This window comes from Papaver somniferum, chromosome 6 (genome assembly GCF_003573695.1).
Source record: "Papaver somniferum cultivar HN1 chromosome 6, ASM357369v1, whole genome shotgun sequence".
In the NCBI taxonomy this organism is placed as follows: domain Eukaryota; kingdom Viridiplantae; phylum Streptophyta; class Magnoliopsida; order Ranunculales; family Papaveraceae; genus Papaver; species Papaver somniferum.
This window is the reverse complement of record NC_039363.1, coordinates 76,916,595-76,930,843: the sequence shown is the minus strand read 5'-3', so window position 1 is coordinate 76,930,843 and position 14,249 is coordinate 76,916,595. Positions and strand designations below refer to the sequence as shown.

The 14,249-nt window shown below is 38.7% G+C and overlaps 1 pseudogene; it reads left to right on the top strand.

Moving 5' to 3' along the window:
• Positions 1-13,117: 13,117 nt before the first annotated feature.
• LOC113292116 lies at positions 13,118-13,217 on the top strand (annotated as a pseudogene).
• The last annotated feature ends 1,032 nt before the right edge of the window (positions 13,218-14,249 follow it).

The following is a 14,249-nucleotide window of genomic DNA, read 5'->3' as shown; positions in this document are numbered from 1 at the left end:
CTATGACACTGTATAACAATGACTGAGAGCATTTTGTTTTCTCATTGTTATAGCTACAGATCTTCAACAACTATGATGCTGGACTTACAACCTTTAGGGTCATTGAGTACTTGGAAGTGACGAAGATTTCGAGTCGCGTTGAAGATGCCAAGGAGATCAAGCATGTGGATGGGAAGCTACAATTTTTATCTATTTTGTAATCCATATATATTGATAGTTTTGTTATTAAAATTGACAAAGGGGGAGATTATTAGAGCATTGCTCGGTCGAACTCGCATGCGTTGCTATCTCAACCATGTTTGTCAATGTTAGTAATCAAAACTATAAGTCTTGATTTCTAGCCTATTTATAGATATCTCAGACTAGGATATAGATAGTGTAGTTGAGCTTAGATCTCTCGGCATTCATCTCTTGAAGACGAAGAACTACTAAGGGGATCTTGTGGAACTTCTTCGACAAAAGGTATGTGGAGACTTGAACTAATCTATCACTTGGAAAGTCTATTTCTACTATCTCCTATATTTATACATAAGTCATGTTACGATATAGTTTTCTCTATACACATTTGAGATTTCAAGCTGAGTATATCTCGCTTACATATTTATCGAAATATGTGTTAGTAAGCTTTCGGTTCGACCAAGTTCATCTTATATCTTGAGAAATTTCCGAGTAGCATCTTACATGGTTTGTGTGATACAATCATTTGATGTAGGCTTGGAATGTTTCGATAATGATTATTTCAATATCTTAAAAATTGTTTTGATGCTGATAGTGTGTGAAAACGGCTATTGTCATTATAGAAGAATGTTTAAATGATTGAAATAAAGAGTTGATGATGTAACCATCTTTGGATATAAGCATATATAGTGTGTTCGCATATTAGTATAAATCCATAAACCGGGAACCAAGAGTATGCAAATGTGTGTATACGAAATTGGTGAAGGAGACAAGATAAGTATGAGTACCGGTACGCATACTGGCAGAAGTTTTCGAACCGAAAATATCTGCTGAGTTTGGGAATTACAAACTCCTAAACTAGTCACCTTAAGTATGCGTACCCGTACGCATAATGGCGGAAGTTTTCGAACCAAATTTTTTTGTTGAGTTTGGAAACTTAACAAACTCAAAATCTGGTTGCTTAAATACACATACCCGTACGCATACTTAAGATGGTTACTTTGTCAAATCGGTCAGTTCATGAACTTAAACATTTAAATCACAAGGAATGCAATCTTTGCAAACCGTGGGTATAATGTTCATGATTGATTCAAGTGGATCAAACCGATTTGGTTTCGATTGTGTTTTCTATACAATTAAAAATCTGTTTAACTAGTTTCATTTGAGTCATTTGAACTAGTTATGGTTAAGATGAATAAGGTTGATATGAGAGTAATCATATGTCTAAGCTCGGTTAACTATTTGTGAACCAACCTGGTGTACACGTTTAGGTACGATTACATAAATATAAATGAGGGTACATTTTATTTGTGTATAACAAGCTAAGTTCGATCTAACGGTTGAAAGATATTAGCTTGGTTGAATCAGGTTTTTCATCTAACGATGAATATTGAATGCTTTGTTACCAAGGTAACTTGGATTGCAAACCCTGATTTGAAAAATATATGAAGGAGAACTTTAGCAACTGGGAAACATAATCCCCACACCTCCTGTGTGTTACTAGTTGCATAACTAGAGTCGATTCTCCTTTAACCTTGGGTTTCTTCTCGAGACCCTGTAGGTTAACGATTTGAAGACTTCGTTGGGATTGTGAAGCCATAACCAACTATTATCTTTATAGTTGCATGATCTGATTTTATATCTCTGATAGGCAGGATAGAAAAGTAATCATAAACAAACTTTGTCTCATCGTTTGTGATTCCACAATAACTTGTTTCGCTAGTCGATTAAGTTTATTGTGAGGTGATTGATAATTCTAGGCTGTTCTTCGGGAATATAAGTCCGAGTTATCAATTGATTCCTGTTCACCTTGATTTATCAAAAGACGGAACAAAAACTCTTAGGTATTTCTGTGGGAGACAGATTTATTCAATCCTATAGACTTTTCTGTGTGAGACAGATTTGTCTATCAAGTCTTCGACTTTGGGTTGTGGCAACTCTTAGTTTTGGGTGAGATCAGCTAAGAGAATCAAGTGCGTAGTATCCTGCTCGGATCAGAGACGTAAGGAGCGTAATTGTATCTTGAATCAGTGTGAGATTGATTAGGGTTCAACTATAGTCCAGTCCGAAGTTAATTGGTAGTAGGCTAGTGTCTGTAGTGGCTTAATAAAGTATGGTGTTCAATATGTACTAGGTCCTCGGGTTTTTCTGCATTTGCGGTTTTCTCGTTAACAAAATTCTGGTGTCTGTGTTATTTCTTTTCCGCATTATATTTTGTTATATAATTGAAATATCACAGGTTATGCATTAAGATCAATCAATTAGAATATCCAACCTTAGGTTGTTGATTTACATTGATTGACACTTGAACATTGGTCTTTGGTACCGTTCAAGTTACTCCTCTTATTCAATCGGGCTCGCAGATTTTTATTTGCTGATTGCGGATTGAATTAAGAGTTAGAGATATTAAACTCTTTGATATACTTTATTCTATATTGAGTGTGACTGTCTAGTTGATTCTCTAGAAAGTGTATTGGAGTAAGTCCTCTCAGATTTCCAAATGAATTGTTGGGTATGGTTGTTAGACCCCCGCATTTTCACATTGTACTCGTGCATTTTGGGTATGTTATTCTCTGACTAGTGACTGCAATCTTCCTAGGAAACAATTTTTACTTTAGGATGTAACTTTTTCTAAGGTTTGTGATTTTTTGGTATCATGAATTTCTTATTGTTTTGGGGTAAAAACTGATTCTACTGTTATTGGTAATTTGGGGTGTGTTGATGAGAAACGAGTTCAAACCCTAAAAATGCACTACACGGGAATGCTTTTAGGTTCGAGAAATCAATCTGTAAGACTCTGGCCTAAACCAAGAAATGGCCGTTCCAGATTCAATTCGGTCATAAGGTGAAGGAGAAGGGTTGATCTTAGGGAGGGAAGCGGAGAAGGTGTTTGAGGTCAGAGTGTTGAATTATGAAGGTGTGGCTGTTTATGACTTGTGTATCAGAAAATGGTTTTTGCTACTTGTGTTGATAACACTTGTGTTTTTCCCTTTTTCGAAATAGATTGAAAATCTATTTATACAAGTCATTTGAGCGCAACCCTGATCTCGTAGGAAGTGGAGGAAGTTAAGTGGTGGAGTAAGGGAGTTGTGTAAGAGGTGGTAATCATTGCGTGATCACACCTTCACCCACTACTCCATCATTGTTAACCATCCACATTTTCCTAACACGTTTTCATAATGGACGCGTTGCACGCCGCACGCTGTAAACCGGCAGATCAATACCCCAGTAAGCATCCCCCATTTTGTGACGTGTTTGATTTCTCGAATAAGTGGGTCAAGTCGTGGGACCCGCCGTGGAGAATAGCATGGTGCTACTAGGTGAAACAATTAAGTTGTTTATGAGGAAAATATAAAATATTGTATGTATTTGATGCATGTGAAGCATCATTGTTTTAGAACCTGATTGAATAAGTCGCGAATAGGCTTCTTAAAGGAGGCAACATGGCCGACTACCTTTGGGTGATCGTTTGAGGACCCTACGGTCAAGTCATCACTTGGTCGATCGCCTCATGTGGAAGAGGGATGGCCGGTCTTCACAATGTTGCTTTGCTTGTTTTCTGAGAATAAATTTACACCGTCCGACTAAGCTGGCGAAGTTGGATGGTCGTGATTAATTTGCGGCAGTTGTTTAATGCCGTTGACGCGATTTTTAGGATTTGGAGGCCGTTCGACCAACTCCCTTTTGAGCGAGCAATTCGATATGTTGCGCTTGGGTTTGAGTAGGTCGATCGACCATATATAAAGGTGGGTTTATAGCGACCATGTTGACATCCCCTGGGTCACCTAAAATTAAATATAAGCCACTCAATTCGGCTGGCGAAGTTGGATGGTTGTGATCGATTTCCAGCAGTAGTGTGTTGCCGCAAACGTAATTTAGGGTTTTCAAAGTAGTGCGTTCAAGATACTTTGGGAAAACGATTTGGTATGTTCCGGTTTTTCCATGGAGAGGTCGATCGTCCAAAGAAGAGTTGGGCCAACGGTGAACATGTTGGCACTTTTTTGGTTGCTCGAGATGCGATCCAAACCGTCTAACTAGGCCGGCAAAGTTGGACGGTCATGATCGATCTGCAACAGCTATGTATCGCCGCGACCCAAACTAGGGATTTGTTCACAACGCGTTTACTCGAGTTTGGGCGATTGATTTAACGCCCTATAGACTTGCCGCCGGCAAGTAGTTTGTTCAAGGGGAAAGTGGGGATACCAATGATCATGCTGATACTTCTTTAATCGTTTGCAGGAAGATCTAAGTCGTCCAACTAGGCTGGCGAAGTTGGACGGATATGATAGCTTTTGAAACCGTTTTTTACAGTCTTAGCTCGTTTGAGCTTGGTTTTTACGCAGTGCAATCGCTCATGTTTGGGTCAGCGTTTAAAGCGCTCGTGAATGAGCAACATGGGGGTCGATCAACTAGAGGATTAGTGGGCCCTCCGGTGGTTGCTACGATGATTGCCCAGTCCTGCTAGGAGTAACCTATGTTTGTTAAATCGTGCGGCCAAGTATGTGGCCGTGATTGTTTCTGAGACTAACATTAACAGTCAAGATTTTCTTTAAGAAATAAATGTGTGTTTGATCACGCTAACTTTAATTAAAAGTGTGTGAACGCATTGATCTCTTTGTCAGAGAGATGTAGCCTGTATGAGTATTTTTTGTGCAGATCCCAATACTAGCACTTAGGGAGATTCATGCTACTCTGCTGAGAGTGAGCACTGATCGTCATGTCATGCCAGCATTGAGAGTTCGGCTGGGAACATAGCATGGAAAAAAACAAGGCAAATCATGCATTAGTTAATAATGCTGGCATAAGATAGAATTCACAAAATATTTGGGATTGCTAGCACCATTCTGAATGAACTTCATCTATATACCGAGTCGTTGAATACATGTATGAGTAATGAGGTTTGAGCACTCATTGCTTTCGAATGGCCTTTACTCCTTTACGGGATCACAACGTTAAATATAGGGTTTTACGATTTTGACCCTGAACTAAAAACCATCATCAACACTTATGTATTGTTTTCTTGTGATTTTTTTTGTTCTTTGCAGTGAATGGAACCACCCTGCACATGAATTGAGAGCTTCTATTTCTGTTCGTATCAAGGTAATAACTATATATTCCTTGGTTCTGAATTTTATTAGATCACTTGGTAATACCCAGGAGAGTACCTAATTGCCCCTTCTTTTATGGATATTATACTGAGTTGTGGACTTCATTCATGGTGGTGATGTTGTAGCCGTGGATAATGATCCCAATATGGGTAAATTTTAGTTGTTATGCTTTATGCGTCTATTATCTGCAGAAATTACCATTTTTAGTTAGGAATATCCTTTAACCAAATGTTTTAGCTTTTATGTGGTTATGGGTTTAGGGATTAATGGTTTTATTGGTTTGGTTATTTCATAAAAGATAGATTTGTAATGAATGAAATGCATGATGTCTTTGTTACTATATGATATGTGTATGCATGTATTATTTGTGCGTATTACAAATTAGATTTCTTTTACATTTTGGGTGGGATTGAATCTTTAGAAACAACTAATATCTGTGTTTTGGGAGCACTGACTTATTTTTAAGAAGTGATTCTTTCCATTGACTGGAAAGTGGCTACAACCTTTATGTATTGTTAGCATGAAATGGAGAATGTTAGAGCATTGCTAGGTTAAACCCACCAAGCGTTGATATGTCAAGTTTGGTTGTCATATTTTAGTGAATCAAAACTCATGTTAAGAGTCGCTTGATTATGTACTAGAGTCAACTTCGTATAGGTTAGATTGGAAGTATTAGGATATGAGTGATGTGATTTGTAGAAAGTGGTAAAAGTGGTTCGATTCTCAGACTTGTGAAGGATATTAATTAGACTTAATTCCTAATATTAAAATAGAAAACTCACTAAAAATTATAGCAAACTCAATCAAAGATGATATCAATTCTAAAAGAAACACTGAAGCTAAGATTCCACTATTTTCCAAGTTCAAAGTGATTAAACCAATACTTATATTTATGCAATTTTCTTGTTTAATTTGATTCTAAAATACTGCAACAAGTAGATTTTCAAAAGTAATAATTGTAAATACCAAGTATGAAGCATCAAAAGTCTTAAAACTAAGCATACTTCATCAAAATAGATCACAATCACTCAAATAAAAATCATATTCAATAATATTTCAAGGCAAACAATCATATAATTATTGCAAATAAAAAGATAAAATAGAATATACCACTTTTTGTTGGAAAAATAGCTTCCTCTATCGCCTCAGCAATGGGGTTTAGCTCCTCATATTAATCATGATCTCAAAATATGTGTTTGTTGCTCAAAAGATGATTAAAAGAGTGAAAAGTAATAACACAGACTGTTTGCAACAGTGTATTGGTGTTGCAAAACAGCTGTTACAATGGAACTGTTACAGAAAAACTGTTGCTTTGTCGCTGATTTTAAGACCCTAGAATAAGACTGCCCTGAAAAACTTAAAGTTCTTCAGCTGTTAAACAGTGACACTTTTATGCGACTGTCTACCGAGGGTCAATGTTTTACGCGTTCTTCTTCTTCAACAGCAGCAGCAGCAGAAACAGAGTTTGGTAAAGCTCTGATTTCTTCTTCTCTGGCTCTCCTTAGGTTCCCAAACTCTCGACACCTATTCTATATGACCCAAGACATCTATTTATATCAAAACCGATTAAATCTCTCCCAAATCTTCCAAAATCTCTTTCCTTCTCTTCACGGCCAAGTTGCGACATACGCGTTTCTGAGCTTTCCTTTTTATTCTAGACTCTTCCTTAGATAGATACAAATCTTTGGGAAGGTTTACAGCATTTTAATCACTCTAAAATTCCCTAAAACAGGTCACACACGTGACTTTCCATATTTTCTTGTTGTGAGAAAAATCCGTCCTTTGAGCCCATTCTAATCGATTTAAACACCCATATAAGATTCCTAGACCCATAAGGAGTCTATCCTATGAAAATCAGAGGTTTAATCGACCTCAAACTCCTTCAAATAACGATTGCCAAAACTGCTCTTTAACTGCATTTTTTTCCCGCTAAAATCTTTTTTTTTTTAATGTTGAAGATGGTTGCCCCTTATCCAGAGTAGGGGTGCGATTAGAAACTGCCTGGAAATGGGATGCCCCTTAGTAATTAGGTTACCCCTTATCCAAAGTGAAAGTCCGAATAGCAAATGCCCTCCGGGTGCTTTCCGACAACTTTTCGAGCCAATTTTTTCCAAAAATGTTTATTAGCCAAAAATACCTACAAATAAATAAACATCATAATAAGTACAAAACCTTTTTACTCCATACCCTAGCTATCTACACAGAACCTTGGAAGGCACTAAAGAATCTCCTTGGTCGGCATACTTATTGACTACAGGAGGAAGTACCCTAATGCGAAATTCCAATTGTTGTACACGAGTTTGCACTCAAGTATACTAAAATTCATATGAAGTGACAGATCTCTACTCAGATAGTTGCACTATGGACATCAATATCCGGAGTCAAAACTAATCACATGGATAGATCAAGAAGATGGATATAGAAAAACATAGATGGTTTTGATGTTTACTAGGTTAACGGTGTTTCTCATATCTGTCTGAAGGCCTCCGCCAAAATGAACATATCCTAATGGACTGAGATACTAGTCTGACTAATATCAACACACTGGCATTGGTAACAACTTGAATCGTGAGCCCCACCTAATCACTTAGAGAAACATAGTTTAAAAACAAAACAAAAAAAAACAGAAGTGAAAAGGACTCAACGAGATATGGTGAAACTATCATGTTATTTCTAACACCTGAGCTCTGTGCTTTTATGAATAGACTCTTTAGATGTTGTCATCTAGTCAGATTGGTTCCTCAACTCCTACAACCAAAATGCTTCCATCCACTTAGATTGGTTAGTGCCATCCTTAATAGGGATAAATTTCTAGGCTCTGGAGTTTATTTATTGCAACGAAAAGGTAACAAAAGTTCTACCCCACCCCCAAACTTAAATCTAACATTGTCCTCAATGTTTCTAATCAAAGAACAGTACCAAAAATATAAGTAACATGAGGAAATAGTAAAGAGAGAAGTAGAAGTCGGAAAGATAGTACCTGGGTGAAGTGTAACCAAAAACCTAAAAATATTATACAACATACAAAATCGCCTCGATGGTCAATCAAGGTAAACAGGGTCCTCCAGAGGGACCTCCTCAACATCACCTGTAGGAAAAGGCTCTAAAAAGGGCTTCAATCGCTGACCGTTAACCTTCGAAGAACTACTACCATCTGGTGTCTCAATCTCAACAGCGCCATGAGGAAAAACAGTACGGACCACAAAAGGACCGGTCCACCGAGAGCGCAACTTCCCGGGGAATAGATGCAAACGAGTGTCATACAGAAGAACTTTTTGACCTGGAGAAAATGACTTTCGTAAAATATTCCTATCATGCACAAGTTTCATTTTGTTCTTATACTCCTTAGCACTATCGTATGCATCTCTACGAATCTCGTCCAACTCATTGAGCTGGAGCTTTCTTTGAGCTCCTGCCTTGTCAAGTGAAAAGTTTAAGTTCTTAATAGCCCAATAGGCTCGATGCTCTAACTCAACAGGCAGGTGACATGCCTTGCCAAACACTAAACGATAAGGTGACATTCCAATGGGTGTCTTAAACGCAGTACGGTAAGCCCATAAGGCATCAGTAAGCCTCGACGACCAGTCTTTCCTATTTGGATTAACTGTTTTCTCTAGAATACGTTTAATTTCCCTATTGGAAACCTCTACCTGACCACTAGTCTGAGGGTGATATGGGGTTGCTACTTTATGGGTAATACCGTATTGTTTCATTAAAAGAAAACGGTCTATTACAAAAGTGTGAACCTCCATCACTAATTATAGCTCGCGGCGTACCAAAACGTGTAAGTATATTCTCTTTCAAAAACTGGACTACGACCCTGTGGTCATTCGTTACACGGAACCGCCTCAACCCACTTAGACACATAGTCTACACGACAAGTATGTAAAGATAACCAAACGAAATAGGAAATGGACCCATAAAATCAATGCCCCACACATCAAAGACCTCAATCACTAAAATAGGGTTCAAAGGCATCATATTTCTACGGGAAATGGTTCCTAACTTCTGGCAACGCTCACAAGAAACACAATGACTATGGGAATCTTTAAACAACGAAGGCCAGTAAAATCCACACTGCAAAATCTTAGCAGCAGTCTTCTTAGCACTAAAATGACCCCCACATGCATGTTCATGACAAAAGGAGATAATACTAGACTGGTCACTCTCAGATACACATCTCCTAATAATCTGGTCCGGACAATACTTAAACAGATAAGGATCGTCCCAAAAGAAATGCTTAACCTCGGCTAAAAACCTAGAACGATCTTGCTTACCCCAATGTTGAGGGGTTCGACCAGTAACAAGATAATTCACTATATTTGCATACCAAGGTGATTGGGAAACAGAGAACAATTGTTCATCAGGAAAGCTATCCCTTATAGGAAGGGAATCACTAGGGGAACTAACAACTAGCCTAGACAAGTGGTCTGCTACTACATTTTCTGCACCCTTTTTGTCTCTAATGTCTGGGGAAAATTCCTGTAACAATAGGATCCATCTAATCAATCTAGGTTTGGTATCCTTCTTAGATAAAAGGTATTTCAAAGCAGCATGATCTGTATAGATTATGATCTTAGAACCTAATAGGTAGGACCTAAACTTATCCAAGGCAAACACGATGGCTAAAAGTTCCTTCTCGGTAGTTGTGTAGTTCATTTGGGCATCATTCAGAGTTTTGCTAGCATAATAAATCACATGAAGTAATTTGTTTTCTCGTTGTCCTAAAACGACGCCTATAGCATAATCTGAAGAATCACACATAATCTCAAAGGGTAGGTTCCAGTTAGGTGCCTGGACTATCGGGGGCAGTAGTGAGTAAAGTTTTAAGCTTCTCAAAAGCCTCTAAACAAGCATCATCAAAGACAAACTTAACATCTTTTGCAAGCAAATTGCAAAGAGGTCTAGAAATCAAGCTAAAATCCTTAATGAATCGACGGTAAAAACCTGCATGCCCTAGGAATGACCTAATATCTTTTACGGTTTTTGGGACCTGTAAAGTCTTAATAAGGTCAACTTTGGCTTTGTCTACCTCTATACCCTTTGAAGAGACGATGTGCCCTAAACAATTCCTGATTTAACCATGAAATGGCATTTTTCCCAATTAAGCACTAAATTTTTTTCCTTACACCTAGTCAACACTAATGTCAAATGATGCAAGCACTCATCGAAAGATGAACCAAACACTGAAAAATCATCCATAAAGACCTCTAAGAACCGTTCTACCATATCAGAAAATATGCTCATCATACAACGCTGAAAAGTTGCAGGGGCATTACATAGCCCGAAAGGCATGCGTCTATACGCAAAGGTACCAAAGGGACAGGTAAAAGTGGTTTTCTCTTGGTCTTCTGGGGCAATAACGATCTGATTATAACCGGAGTAGCCATCTAAGAAGCAATAGTGACTATCGCTCTAGCATTTGGTCGATAAAAGGAAGGGGAAAGTGATCCTTCCTTGTGACCTTGTTCAATTTCCTATAGTCAATACACACACGCCATCCCGTGGTCACTCGGGTTGGGATTAATTCATTATTATCATTCTGGACTACAGTGATACCTGATTTCTTGGGGACAACCTGAACAGGGCTGACCCACTTACTGTCTGAAATTGGGTAAATAATACCCGCATCTAACAACTTAAGCACCTCTTTTCGAACTACCCTCTTTCATGTTAGGGTTCAGTCGACGTTGCATCTCCCTAGAAGGTTTGGAGTCTTCCTCTAAATGAATCTGATGCATACACACAGTAGGACTTATACCCTTAATGTCTGCTATAGTCCACCCTAAAGCTTCCTTATTGTCTTGAAGTACATTTACTAGCCTACTTTCCTGATCACTATCCAAATTGGAAGCTACAATCACAGGTAAAGTCTCAGATGGGCCTAAAAACACATACTTTAGAGTATCGGGTAGTGGTTTAAGGTCCAACTTTGGGGGCTCTTCTAAAGAAGGAATTAGGGTAGTCTCAGAAACTGGTAACGGTTCGAACCTAGCTTTCCATCTATCAGTGTCTAACACAGGGGTAGAATCTAATAGAGCATTCACCTGTTCAATAGTGCTATCGTCGTCAAAATCTAAACCAAAATGGGATAGACAACTTTCTAATGGGTCTTCAGACAAGATGTTTGGTAATGACTCCTGAACTAAGGCTTCTATCATGTTCACCTCCTCAACACATGTGTCATCTAGCTCATGAGGTTGCTTACTGACATTAAAAATGTTCATCTCCATAGTCATATTACCAAAAGATAAACTCATCACACCATTTCGACAGTTAATGATCGCATTAGACGTAGCTAAAAATGGGCGACCTAAAATCACAGGTATCTGGTTCTCTGGGTCAGGGACAGGTTGGGTATCTAGGACCACGAAATCCACTGGATAAATAAACTTGTCGACCTCAATAAGAACATCCTCGATAACACCTCGAGGGATTTTAACAGACCTATCAGCTAACTGCAGTGTCATCTGAGTAGGTTTCATTTCACCAAGTCCTAGCTGTAAGTATACATGGAATGGCAGTAAGTTCACACTGGCTCCTAAGTCAAGTAAAGCTTTTTCTACCCGGAAGTTACCTATTGTGCAAGCAATGGTAGGAGAACCTGGGTCTTTGTACTTTGGAGTTGTGGTGTTCTGAATGATTGAACTTACGTGACTAGCTAAAAAGGCTTTCTTATGGACGCTAAGTTTTCGCTTTCGCGTACACATATCCTTAAGGAACTTGGCATAAGCAGGAATTTGCCTAATTGCATCTAATAAGGGAAGGTTTATGGTAACTTGCTTAAAAACCTCCACTATGTCATTAAAGTTCGATTCCTTCTTTGTTGGTACTAATAGCTGAGGAAATGGGGCTCTAGGCCTAAAATCAGACCTTTCAGGAACCGAATTCACATCATCAGAAACTTTATCAGTCTCTTCAGCTACTGGTCCTGAGAGGTGAGATCCTGAGGGGTGAACTACAGTATGTTCACTATCGGGCATGGTTACCTTATTGTCTACAACTCTACCACTTCTAAGGGTTCTAACAGCATTCAATTGATTCGATGGTTTTGCACCTAATTCATGAACTCCTCTAGGGTTGGGTTGTGTTTGACTAGGAAACTTACCTTTTTCTCTCAAAGAATCACTTATCAGACCAACCTGGGTTTTTAACTCGGAAATAGCCTGACTATTTTCTTGTCCTATCCTGTTACTAGCTTGTAGACTTGTTCTACGGATAACTGGAATTTTGCAGTTTGCTGAGTTAACAAGGCGAGAGATTCCTCTAAACTTAGGATTTTCTTATCTGACTGATTCTGAAACTGAGCTAGTCCTGAAGGATTCTTAGTATAGCCAAAACCTGGGGGAGCATTAGAATTACTAAACTGACCTTGACTTTGGCCCTTAGACCACGAAAGGTTCGGATGGTTTCTCCAACCAGGATTATAGGTTTCTGAATATGGGTCAATCTTTTGACGGTTATCAAATCTAGTGTTATTATAAAGAGCATTGGCCTGCTCTTCAATATTCTGGCCTTCCCAAAAAGGCTCCACTCTACCACTAGTCTGGCCCACTTCTAAGGCTTCTAACCTTTTTGCTATAGCAGCAATTTTGGCATCTGATTCATAGCCTCCTTCTACCCTATTAACGTTTCCTCTACTTAAAAGAATTGTTTTCTGGGGTGCCCTACTATTTTCCCATTGCTGGGTTTTTTCGGCGATTTCATTAAAAAATTCCATCGCCGCATCAACAGTTTGGTTTTCAAATCCACCAGTGCATAGAGACTCAACCATGGTCGTTGTGGAATAATCTAAACCCTCATAAAGGATCTGAACTAGCCTAACCTTTTCTAAACCATGATGAGGACACTGGGATAATAAATCATTGAACCTTTCCAAATACCTATATAAAGATTCTCCCTCTTGTTGTGAAAATGTGCATATTTGCGTCCTAATAGACGATGTTTTGTGCCTAGGGAAAAACTTATTGAAAAAGGCAGATGTAAGTTGTTCATATGTCTCAATTGACTCGGAGTCCAAACTATACAGCCACGACTTGGCCTTATCTTTCAGGGAAAATGGGAATAACCTAAGTTTCAAAGCATCATCATCTAAGCCTCTAATTCTTAGAGTACTACAAATTTCCTCAAAATCCCTAAATGGTAATAAGGGTTTTCATTTTAAAAAGATTGGGAGCATCTGTAAGGTCCCAGGTTTCAGTTCATAGGGTGCCTCCGTTTCAGCTAACTTAATACACGAAGGACGGGTAGTCCTAGTTGGATTCAACAAAGCTTTCAAAGTTGCCATTTCTGGCGCTATCGGAGCAACATGGATTCTCTCCTCAGTCAAAGAACGTTCAAAAACAGACTCTTCAAAAGCCGGACTTTCTAGATTAAGGTAATCGAGACGCTTCGAACTACTAGGTTTCTCTTTAACAAATCTACCTAGTGCGTCTCTTTTACGTTCAGGCATACAATAGAATTTTCTAAATTGGAAGGGTAAGCAAACACAGATCAAGGCCGACTCAACCAAATCAAACCTATTGATTTCTAGCAAACAAAAAGCATGATGGCTCCACTTAGATTGTTTCTAGACCAGCTTCTAATCCTTCGAACGGGAATTCGTTACAATTTAAGCAAACCCCTCTGGAATCAATCCGAGTTAACGTAAGTTGAATAGAGGCGAGGGAAGCTCGGTGGAGCTTTGATACCCAAGGCCTCACCGGTATTACAAGGCGGCAGTCACGCATTCAACTTACAGAAACCGTCAAGAACTTCGAAGTATGCTTAAAAGAGTAACCAATATTTTTCGAATGACTTTCCTGTTAAGCTCGTTACCCTATCGGTCTCGTTCTAGTCAAAATTTTAGGCTTAGGTTCGCGTAGGTTACGTGTTCCTAAAGCGGGCAAGAAGAGAACGGTGATGAAATCCGAACCCTTATCTTGTATGGCCAGGCCTTGCCCTTTACTAGAAAAATAAATGTCC